Source organism: Xyrauchen texanus, chromosome 7 (genome assembly GCF_025860055.1).
Source record: "Xyrauchen texanus isolate HMW12.3.18 chromosome 7, RBS_HiC_50CHRs, whole genome shotgun sequence".
Taxonomy (NCBI): domain Eukaryota; kingdom Metazoa; phylum Chordata; class Actinopteri; order Cypriniformes; family Catostomidae; genus Xyrauchen; species Xyrauchen texanus.
Window position 1 is genome coordinate 26,830,625 of NC_068282.1, and position 12,717 is coordinate 26,843,341.

At 43.1% G+C, this 12,717-nt stretch overlaps 1 long non-coding RNA gene across 1 annotated transcript; it reads right to left on the reverse strand.

The window, feature by feature from the left end:
* Positions 1 to 1,688: 1,688 nt before the first annotated feature.
* Positions 1,689 to 12,495, reverse strand: LOC127646833 (uncharacterized). Its single transcript, XR_007970974.1, has 4 exons — positions 12,456 to 12,495; positions 6,094 to 6,177; positions 5,007 to 5,496; positions 1,689 to 4,586 (listed from the first exon to the last, which is right to left on the reverse strand). It is a non-coding gene; the product is annotated as an uncharacterized LOC127646833 (long non-coding RNA).
* Positions 12,496 to 12,717: the final 222 nt, after the last annotated feature.

Genomic DNA, 12,717 nt, shown 5'->3' on the forward strand with positions numbered 1-12,717 from the left:
GTGCAAAAGTTCATTAATTTTAGTAATTCAACTTAAAAGGTGAAACTAATATATTATATAGACTCATTACAAGCAAAGTAAGATATTTCAAGCCTTTATTTGATATAATTTTTATGATTATGGCTTACAGCTTATGAAAAACCCAAATTCAGAATCTCAGAAAATTAGAATATTACATGAAATCAATAAAAAAAGGATTTTAAATACAGAAATGTCGGCCCTCTGAAAAGTATAATCATGCATATGTACTCAGTACTTGGTTTGGGCCCCTTTTGCATTAATTACTGCCTCAATGCGGCGTGGCATGGATGCTATCAGCCTGTGGCACTGCTGAGGTGTTATGGAAGATCAAGATGCTTCAATAGCGGCCTTCAGCTCTTCTGCATTGTTTGGTCTCATGTCTCTCATCTTTCTCTTGGCAATGCCCCATAGATTCTCTATGGGGTTCAGGTCAGGCGAGTTTGCTGGCCAATCAAGCACAGTAATACCATGGTCATTGAACCAGGTTTTGGTACTTTTGGCAGTGTGGGCAGGTGCCAAGTCCTGCTGGAAAATGAAGTCAGCATCTCCATAAAGCTTGTCTGCTGAAGGAAGCATGAAGTGCTCTAAAATGTCCCGGTAGACGGCTGCGTTGACTCTGGACTTAATAAAGCACAGTGGACCAACACCAGCCGATGACATGGCTCCCCAAACCAACACAGACTTCACACTGGACTTCAAGCATCTTGGATTGTGTGCCTCTCCATTCTTCCTCCAGACTCTGGGACCTTGGTTTCCAAATGAGATGCAAAATTTGCTCTCATCAGAAAAGAGGACTTTGGACCACTGAGCAACAGACCAGTTATTTTTTTCTTTAGCCCAGGTAAGACGTTTGACATTTGAAGCCCATGTCCAGGACCCGTCTGTGTGTGGTGGCTCTTGATGCAGTAACTCCAGCCTCAGTCCACTCCTTGTGAAGCTCCCCCACACATTTGAATGGCCTTTTCCTGACAATCCTCTCCAGGCTACAGTCATCCCTGCTGCTTGTGCACCTTTTTCTTCCACACTTTTCCCTTTCACTTAACTTTCTATTAATGTGCTTTGATACAGCACTTTGAGAACATCCAACTTCTTTTGCAATTTACCTTTTGAGGCTTTCCCTCCTTGTGGAGGGTGTCAATGATGGTTTTCTGCACAACTGTCAGGTCAGCAGTCTTCCCCATGATTGTGAATTCAACTGAACCAGACTGAGAGACCATTTAAAGGCTCAGGAACCCTTTGCAGGTGTTTTGGATTAATTAGCTGATTAGAGTGTGACACTTTGAGCCTACAATACTGAACCTTTTCACAATATTCTAATTTTCTGAGATTCTGAATTTGGGGTTTTCATAAGCTGTAAGCCATAATCATCAAAATTATATCAAATAAAGGCTTGAAATATCTTACTTTGCTTGTAATGAGTCTATATAATATATTAGTTTCACCTTTTAAGTTGAATTACTGAAATTAATGAACTTTTGCACGATATTCTAATTTTTCGAGTTTCACCTGTAAATAAATAGAAAAAAAAAACATCCTCTGACACAGTCTTCCATTTTTATTGCTGCATGTATTTTGAAAGCATTGTAGTAAAAACAAGCTTCTTCATATTACTCTTTGGCGCCATTTTTCTTATTTTATTGTTTATATCATTTAGCCAGTTTAAATGTATAACATGTTCATTGTATAGGTAACTCTTTACATTCATGTTTACTTTGTTAAGGATTTATATACAGTTCTGTGAAAAAGCATTTTCTGATTTCTTCTATTTTTGTGAATTTGCTATACTTAATTGTTTTAGATCTTCAAACGAGATATAACATAATACAAAGGCAACCTGAGTAAACACAAAATACAGTTTTCAAATATATTTACTGTATATATATATATATATATATATATATATATATATACTTACTCTATATACTCTAAATACTTATGTGGACTAACTCCTATGCTTTGGATCATTGTCTTGCTGCATAATGCAGTTGAGCTTGAGCTTCAACTCACAAACTGTTGACTGAACGTTCTCATTTAGGATTTTATGATAGAGAGCAGAATTCATGTTTCCCCTCATTATTGCAAGTCTCCCATGCCCTGAAGCAGCAAAGCATCACCGTAATGGGACCCCTGTCTCCAAACAGTTCTATTTCTGACTCATCAATCCACAGAACAATCTCCCAAAAGATTTGAGGATCATCAGGGTCTTTCTGATAATGGAGTCATGAACAGTGACCTTTATTGATGCGAGGGAGGCCTGCAGTTCCTTGGATGTTGTCCTTGGCTTTTTTTTTACTTCCTGGATGAGTTGTCGCTGTGCTCTTAGAGGAATTTTGGAAGGTCGGCTACTTGTGGGAAGGTTCACTACTGTGCCAAGTTTTCTCCATTTGGAGATAATGGCTCTCACTGTGTTTCTTTGGAGTCCCAGAGCCTTTGAAAAAGTTTTGTAACCCTTCCCAAACTGATGTATTTCAATTACCTCTTTTCTCATCAATTCTGGTATTGGATAATTTTTTTGCTTCAGTAAATAGCATTATCATTTAAAAACTGTATTTTGTGTTTACTCAGATTGCCTTTGTTTTATGTTAGATTTTGTTTGAATTTTTTAAACAATATAGTATGCGATATACAGCAAAACAAAACAATTTCACAGCACTTTAGGGGTTTATTAATGGCCAATAATGTACAAATAATTGATACATGGTTATAACAGCATGTATAAAAAGGGGACTTTCATGCAATATCTGCCAAATAGCAACCAATTTTACCTCACATGTTATAAATGCTTAATAACACTTATTCACACTTATTTTAAGAACATTAATCTAAAACAAAATATGTATGTGATGATACAGCAAAAATAGACTACTATAGTAGATTTAAAGGAAGTATTGTGTCATTTTGCTCAAGTTTGCTTTATTTTTATAAAAATTATCATAAGGTCTAGACTCATTTTCCATGTCATGTTGATTTCAAAAGAATGGTGCTAATGGTCCTAGTCAGATCTTCATTCTCATTCACAGCATTTATCATATATTCAACATCAGTTACCTATGTACCTTAATGTAAAGTGGACACATGTGATGCATTTAAGGAGCAACCAACATTAGAAACCTATGTACGCCTACATAAATGTCTGTTTGGCTTTATGATCATCAGGCTTTATTTTTATAATATATGATGTGAATCTGTATAAATACCAGTAAAGTGCTATTACAGAGAAATTTAGGTAAATAGGACTAGATAAGTTGGGACACCTCTCAAAGAAGCACCATTCTTTTGACATCAAAGTGACAAGAATGTGGCAACACAAGTGAATCAAGATATTACAGTAATTATTATACAAAGCAAACAGTAGCAAAATGAATCCCTCCTTTTAATCACACTATAATAATATATTTTTGCTGCATTGTGCTGCAATGTCACATAAATCAATGTAGAATAAACTTAACAGGCAGATATTGTGCCTACCCAAGATTTTGTTCTGAAAGACAACCTCTAACAATACTTACGTTTCAGCGTTTAACCGTGAGAAAGTTTGAAATCAGAGAGAAAGTTACATATGTACTTCTGCTGTTATTTTTGAGTGTAGCTGGTTGGTCTTGTGGTGGCTTTATTTGAATTTCCCAAGGTCCCATACCAACCCATCTCATTACCAATGTCAAATTATGTGCAGGCGCCAAAATAACCTAGTTTCATCCTCCATCAACACAGATACACAAGCCGCTGCCTGCTTCCACTGAACTGAGATCAGATAGCTGACCAGTTGCATAACCGTTTCCATCTGGCAGCTGTATGAGAAAGTCCCGGCACACTTCAAACACCTATCAGGGTGAGGCACCACCTCAGTGTGCCACCATATCAGCAAAGGACTGAGCAAGGGACCAAAACAGGAACATGTTCTTTCCATGGGAAACTCAAAATATATGTAGCATTGACATGTAAAAATGTAAATGTGGCTAAATGTTTGCTTTGTCTATTGACTGCTTGGTAAATTGCATAGTAAAATGGGTCCACTATCTGTGTTACATGCTGAACTGAAGATAAGAGCAAGCCACAGTCAGTGCTGAACAACTTCCTCATGGACGATCTGATAAGGGTAATATTGCAATATTAAGGTCAAAGGGGACCAGACAAGAATAATTTAGCCATGGTGAAGGAGAGGTTGAGTGAATATGCTCAAAAGCAAGCTGTTTGTTCAGAGGATCCCTGACATTGTTCCCCACACACTGACTCATGCTGATAAGACCCACTCCACATATGTCTGTGGGCCGTTTTTGGGCGTCTAGAGCACCCTGATGCAAGGTCTTACCAGCCAGGCCTTTATACCCCTTTCAGCCCTCTCATGACAGAGATGAACAATGTACACAAACACACAGACTGTGGGCTGGAAGTGAGACATACTGCCCCCCGGAGGCTTCGCCAGGCTCTGGAATGTGAGATATAGGCGTAAACGCTGTACGGTCAGCAGCAGCAATCGTGGGAAAGTGTTTCGTACTCCTCTTATCTCGTCAAGGAATGCAAGCTATCTGAAAACAGCAATAAGTTTCAAAAGCAGCAGATGCATCCTGAAGAAAGAAAGAAAGAAAAGTTAATTCCTACTATAATAGCAAACAAGGGACAATGAACTGGGTCACTCTCTATTCTTGCTATTCAAATATTTGGAGAAACTGTACTGTAAAGGAATGCAGTAAAACGTTTTACATTGTCATTAATGAACCCTTTATAATGCCATAACAAAGGGATTATAAAGGGTTCATTAATGACAATAAGCAATTTAAAAATGCATTATAATAACATTAGTAATGTTGAATAAGAAAAATGTTGAATGTTTTCATAATGTTAAATATGAAAATGTCAATTAATGTAAAGTGGACGTATATGAAGCATTTATTCAGGAGTTGCCAACATTAGTTACCTATGTAAATAAATGTTATGCATTATATACATATCATTGAGCACTTTATTAGGAAAACCTGTACACCTACTTATTAATGCGATTATCTAATCAGCCAATCATGTGGCAGCAGTGCCATGCATAAAGTCATGCAGATACGGGTCAGGAGCTTCAGTTAATGGTGCCAAAAAACATCCAGTGAGCAGCAGTTCTGCGGGTGGAAACGCCTTGTTGTGAGAGGTCAACAGATAATGGCCAGACTGGTTTGATCTGACAGACAGGCTACGGTAACTCAGACAACAACTATATACAAATATAGCTGCAAGCAGCAATGCGGATTCCTCCTCAAAATGGCAAATCATTTAAAATTGATCAGTAGAGGATTGGGGTTAAACCCTCTCAATGGATGAATCCAAAAAACACGTATTTCTGTCTGAATCCTAAACGAAACATTTTCAGTGTACAGGAAAAATCCATCATACCGGACCTTATGGATCCTTGAGGCTTTTTTGGTCCCAATGAGAAATGAGGCATGTACACCAAGTTTCAGAAGAATTGGTTAAATGGCGTGGAAATGGTATCTGAAATGAGGAATGTACATTAAGTTTCAGACGAATTTGACAAATTGGGTGAAAATGCCATCAGTTTGAAAATTGGACATTTGGGCGTGGTCTGTAGCACCCCCTAAGAGTGAATGTGGGCCATTCTTGATTTGTGGGTTCCTGTTGGCCTGTAGTATCAATGTACCAATTTAGAACATTTTTGAACAAAAAATGAGACTTTTGGGCGTGGTCTGTAGCCCCCCCTAAAGGGCGAATGTGGGCCATTCTTGGTTTGTGGGTTCCTGTTGGCCTGTAGTATCAATGTACCAAATTAGAAAATGTTTGACCTGAAAATGAGAATTTTTGCATTTCCTGTAGCGCCCCTATTGGTGAATGTGGTCCATTCTTGGTTTGTGTGTTCCTGTTGGCCTGTAGTATCAATGTACCAAATTAGAAAATTTTTGACCAGAAAATGGGAATTTTGGCGTGGCCTGTAGCGCCCCCTAGGGGCGAATGTTGGCCATTCTTGGTTTGTGGGTTCCTGTTGGCCTGTAGTATCAATGTACAAAATTAGCATTCATTTTATGCATTGTAAAAATAAGTGAATGTTAAAGGGATATTTGATAATTTCCTCACCCTCATGCAGTCCCAGATGTGTATGACTTTCTTCTGCAGAAATTGAATTAAGATGTTTAGAAGAATATCTCAGCTCTGTTGGTCCTTTCAATGTAAGTAAATGAGAAGTGGTGAGAAACAGATCAATAATTAAGTCATTTTTTACTATAAATCTCTACTTTCACTTTCACAAGCGCTCTTCTCTCTTAAGAGTTCTTTTTCTGTTTTTTTTTTTTAATTTTTTTTATTTATTTACATAAGCATATCACCCCTCCTGAGCAGGGTGGACAATTTATAGTAAAAAAAAATTGAAATACTCTATATACTACATATATACAATATTGATCTTTTTCACACCCACACCTATAATATCCCTTCTGAAAGTATGGATTAAACCACTGGAGTGTTATGGGTTACTTTTTATGTTGCATTTATGTGATTTTTGTTGATGTGAGTTCTGATCACCATTCAAGTGCATTGAAAGCCTCAACAGGGCTGAGAAAGAAAGAAATACACATCTGGGATAGAAAGAGGGTGAGTAAATGATGAGAGAAATATATTTTTGGGGTAAACTAATTTTATTTGAAAGACTATCTAGGCACATAATAACACTGCATAGCTGTGACTGTTTATAACTATTTCAAAATGTACAAGCTCACACTTTAAATGGTCAGTGCTTTGATTTTTAAATCACTAAAATAGCAACAGATCCAGTGAAAAAAAATGGAGATTGAGTGATTATTTTTACATTTTACATGCCATTCAAAAACGTGGCATCCTACCACGTAAGAGAGAAATAAAAAAAACTTAAAATAATACCATTTGTACTTTTCAATTACTTCGGATGTCAATGCACTGGGCGAAGTCTAAATTGTTTCTGTCTCTTTATGATACGATATTCAAGGCACAGTTCAGTTTAATCTTTTGAGAACTGTGAAGTATCATTATTTTCGTTCTGTGCAATGCTTGTTGCATCTGTATTCATTTCAGAGATTATGGGTGTCAGGTGATAAAATACAGACTGTGTGAATGGTTGATGGTTCACTTGAATTTTGTGACGTGTTTCAGAAAGATTATCGCGAAGACAGACTGAGCACCCTGTTTATTTTCTTTATTTTACAAAAGCACAAGGTTTTGTTGTTAGTAATTGTACACAAATAAAAGGACAAATTTCATAGTTTGTAATGATGTCTCGCATGTTTCTGTATGGGCAAAAATGACGCAGTATTTTATTTAAGTTGTTTCCGCTGTTTCGAGAGAAACATCTAACAGGATGTCACCTGGAATAATGCCAGAATTCAATATAATTATACAAGTTCCCTCTCGAGAGGTCTCTCCTATTGCGTAAGTAGCTTACGCTATGGGAAAACTCCGTTTCTCGAGAAATATTGAAGTCTTTATGTAAAACGCATTGCAGCTGCACAGCATACAGCAATGAGCGAGGCAGCTCAGTCATTGGCTGTGCTGCGGCAACTTGCTCGAACCAATGACGGGGCGACTCTGAACGCGCGACCAATGGGGCAGATGAGCCCGGCGGCTTACAGGCGGCTGGAAATGTCTGTACAGCAGTCAATGGGCCAGTCACAGAACTCGCTCACCTACAATCAAACGCCGTTTTAACGGCAACACACAGAAATCACAAAAAGAGTCATTTTCTGCCTGTGTCACTAAGGGGTCACGTGTCCACACTAAAGTGCGCATTCCCACGTATCAATACTGTCCAAACAGTGCCGAATACTTCCCCAGCTCCAGCTGGACGCACCATATATGTAGATTGTGTGCCTATTGTCATGTATGCACCACTACACGCAAGCACTGTTCCCACAGTTATAAACACTTCCCCAGTAAAAGCGGGAATTACTATAAAGGTAGCTCGCCTGCCTGCTGTCCTGCATGCACCCCTACACACAAACAATGTATGCATAGCCAAAAACCCCCTGCCGCGAGCGGGAGGCTTTATGAAAGTGGCGCGCGTGCCTACTACGGTATATGCACCCCCACCCATAAGCACTGCCCATACAGTTTCAAACAGTTCTCTGTCTCATGCCGCAAGCATCACAGATGCGACGCGCGAGCCAAGAAACTCCCCGCTAAGAGCGGGAAGCTTTATGAAAGTGGCGCGCGTGCCTATTACAATGTATGCACCCTCACCCGTAAACACTGTCGATACAGTTTCAAACATTTCCTTGTCTCATGCCGCAAGCATCACGGATGCGACGCACGAGCCAAGAAACTCCCCGCTAAGAGCGGGAAGCTTTATGACAGTGGCGTGCGTGCCTATTACGATGTATGCACCCCCACCCGAAAACACTGTCCATACAGTTTCAAACGTTTCTCCAGCTCACGCTGCGAGCATTTCGGAGATAGCGCACGTGCCTGTAATCTCACAGGCACCCCTGCACTCGGCACTCAACAAGGCTGCTCAGCGCGTGCCCGCGCCTCTGACAGCTGTAAGCTCAGTGTTAGCACAAGGCAATTTGCCGGTGGGGCCCATACGTCACTGCGACACGCCCCCAGCCAGCATTCAGCCCATATCTGTGCGAGCAAAAGCCTAGGAAAAAATCCCTGACATGCCGAAATGGGTTTTGAACATAATAAAACACGGTTACTCGCTTCAATTCGCTCGCGGACCACCCCGCTTTTCAGCGGTGGTTGAGACGAAAGTGAGGAGAGATGTGTCACATGTTCTACGCACCGAGGTGCTCAAACTAATAGAGAAGGGCGCTATAGAAACTGTTCCTCCCTCTATGAGCGAGGCAGGTTTATACAGCCGCTATTTTCTCGTCCCGAAAAAGGACGGTGGCCTCCGCCCCATCCTAGATCTCAGACATCTGAACAAAGCTTTAATGATTCGCTCGTTCAGAATGTTAACGACCAAACATATCCTCGCGCAAGTTCGCCCCGGGGATTGGTTTCTATCAGTGGATTTGAAAGACGCTTACTTTCACATTCCGATAGCGCCTCATCACAGGCCTTTTCTGAGATTCGCTTTCGAGGGACAGTCATACCAGTACACAGTACTACCATTCGGCCTATCATTGGCCCCCCGTACATTCACGAAATGGATGGACGCAGCACTTTCCCCCCTGAGACAGCGGGGAGTGCGAATACTGAATTACCTCGACGATTGGCTAATCATAGCACAATCAGAGAGTCAGTTAACGACGCACAGATCTTGGATTATCAGCCATCTAGAATGCCTGGGTCTGAGAATCAATTTTGCAAAGAGCGTGCTATCCCCCAGCCAGAATATCTCTTTTCTGGGAATAGTGCTAGACTCAGTGCAGATGACGGTGCGCCTCTCATCAGAGCACGCGCTCTCTATTCGACGCCTTGCAACATCATTCAGACCAAGGCGCGCGCGCCCCGTCAAACGATTTCAAAGGATGCTCGGTCTCATGGCCTCGGCATCAGCTGTACTCCAGCTAGGATTGTTGCACATGCGTCCTCTCCAACGCTGGCTCAAGAGCCGTGTCCCCATTCACGCGTGGCGCTCGGGCCACTTTTTAATCAGAGCAAATCACGGCTGTATAAAAGCCCTGACGCCCTGGAAAGCCGTCGACTGGTATTGAACCGGCGTGAGTCTGGGTGTGAACACACAGAGAAAAATGATCACGACAGATGCCTCCAAAATAGGATGGGGGGCCCTTTACGAGGGCAGGCCTGTCTCCGGCTTTTGGTCAAACCCGGAAAAGCGCCTACATATAAACTGTCTGGAAATGAAAGCGGTCGCCTTTGCTCTCAGAGCCCTGCTTCCGTACCTGAAAAACGAACACGTCCTGGTCCGAACGGACAACATGACGGTAGTATCGTATATAAATCGCCAGGGTGGACTCAGGTCGAGCTCCCTGCACTCTATGGCCAGGGAGCTCATCTCATGGTCACAGCACCACTTGTGCTCGCTGAGAGCAGCGCATGTGCCAGGCGTCCTGAACCAGGGAGCGGACATGCTGTCCAGAGACAAGGTTCTCCCAGGAGAATGGTCTCTCCACCCCCTGACGGTTCAGTGGTTATGGCAAACCTTTGGCAAGGCGGAGGTCGACCTCTTCGCCTCCAGGGAAAATGCGCACTGCCCCCTTTTCTTCTCAAAGAGCACGGACGCGCTCGCCCAAGTCTGGCCGAGCCGCCCCTTGTATGCTTTTACCCCGATCGCGATGCTACCTCAGGTCATCAGTCGGATCAGGGATGTGAAATGTGCAGTGCTCCTGGTAGCCCCTCTCTGGAAAAACCAGACGTGGTTTCCAGAACTGATGCAGATGATGCAATCTGCCCCATGGCCGATTCTGCTGAGGCTAGACCTCCTCAGGCAGGCCAACGGGATGATTCTTCATCCCCGCCCCGATCTGTGGGCCCTCCATGCATGGCCCCTCAATGGGTTCCCGAGAACCTCCCAAGTGGAGTTTTGAGAACCATCACGGAGGCGCGAGCGCCCTCTATGAGACGCTTATATGCCCAAAAGTGGAAAGTGTTCAGTGACTGGTGTGAAACTAAGAGCTTGAACCCCAAATCGTGCGAGATACCAAGTGTACTCGCCTTTTTGCAAGAGCTGCTGGAGGCGGGCCGCACACCCTCCATGCTCAAAGTCTATTTGGCTGCCATAGCAGCGTCACACAATCCTGATAAAGGACGTTCATTAGGGAAAAACGACCTAATCATTCGTTTCCTAAGAGGTGCTAGGAGGATGAACCCCCCTCGCCCCCCCTCGGTGCCGATCTGGGACCTGGCCACGGTCCTGGACGCACTCAAGAGTGCCCCGTTCGAACCTCTCCGAACCGTGCACCTTAAACAGCTCTCGCTCAAAACTGTGCTCTTGTTGGCGCTCGCCTCAGTCAAGAGAGTGGGCAACCTGCACGTGCTGTCATCAAGCGCTGCTTGCCTGGAATTTGGACCTAACGACTGCAGAGTTGTCCTTAGGCCAAAGCACGGGTATATTCCTAAAGTGCTCTCCACACCCTTCAGAGTACAGGTGATATCTCTGGCAGCGCTATCGTCCCCAGCGGACGAAAGCGACGCTAATTTACTCTGCCCGGTCAGGGCGCTCAGAGTATATTTGGAACGTTCTGCCCCATTCAGACAGACGGAACAATTATTTGTATGCTTTGGCGGCCGCACTAAAGGTCTCGCAGTTTCAAAGCAAAGAATATCGCGCTGGATAGTGGATGCTATAGCGCTGGCTTATGAAGCCAAGGGCCTTCAATGCCCCTTAGGCGTCAGAGCTCACTCTACGAGGAGCATGGCCTCCTCGTGGGCGTGGTCGAGTGGGATACCCATTGAAGATATTTGTGCGGCGGCAGGCTGGGCCTCGCCTTCGACATTTATCAGGTTTTATAACCTACAGGTCCCCTCATTGCATTCCAACATTCTATCAGCCTGACTGTAGAATGGACTGGAGTATGTATATGCTGAGCATTATCTCCTCCCTTATAGGTCCGTCTCTGACTGACTTAGAGGATTTTGTATGCATATCAATACATAGAAAAATCAGTACATAAGTTATGTGCTTGTGTTTTTACAATGAGCGCCCCACCATGGACCTTCTTGGGGCTCTGTATTTTCCCATTATATAGCTCGCCGTTGGCCGGCTTGTTGGATAATCACTTTGCTTTAAGGCTCAGGCATCCGCCTCTGGCTTTATAGAGCGAAGTCAGCACGCACAGCATTTTGCATGGTGTTCCCATAGCGTAAGCTACTTACGCAATAGGAGAGACCTCTCGAGAGGGAACGACTCGGTTACTAACGTAACCTCGGTTCCCTGAGAGGAGGGAACGAGTATTGCGTAAGCTGCCGTGCTTGCGCTTGGTCAGTTCGCTTCAGTCGATTGAACCTAAAGAACTCTCATGACGGGGCGCCTAATATATAGCCCTAGCCACGCCCATCTTGGCCGGCTGTGAGCGCGCGAGCGCGAAGCGCGTGCCCATTGGTCGCACGTTCAGAGTCGCCCCGTCATTGGTTCGAGCAAGTTGCCGCAGCACAGCCAATGACCGAGCTGCCTCGCTCATTGCTGTATGCTGTGCAGCTGCAATGCGTTTTACATAAAGAATTCAATATTTCTCGAGAAACTGAGTTTTCCCATAGTGTAAGCTACTTACGCAATAATCGTTCCCTCCTCTCAGGGAACCGAGGTTACGTTAGTAACCGAGTCGATTTCTTTCTCAACTGTTTGTTCACTTGACATAACAGGCTCCTCAATATATCATGTATTTTTACACTTCGTTGTTCAAACGCAAGAAGTGAACTCTCATCGGCGTGCGAGCTTTATACGCGGCTCGCTCGCTGTGTCACACAAACAGCTCGCAAACATTTGAGTTGTTTTGCCTTTGTTGAGTTGAATAGTGTAAAATCGCTTGAACGTTCAAACTGGAAAGCATTAAAACTTGACATACCTTCGTCCAGACGCAAAATGTCTTCTGGCTTCTAAGTCTGGAGCTCCACCCACTAGGAGACCGAAATGTTTCATTAGAGAGATGGCTCCAGGAGAGCTGCATGTGGTAGACAGAGTTACTCCAGTAGAGGGAGCCTCTTTGCTCAGCAAATGTAAGTGAATGGGATTTTACATGTAGACCGTATTTATCCAGTAGAGGGGGCACTTTTGCTCAGCCATTGTAAATCAATGGGATTTTTAAAATTTTTGATCATCATTTGTGT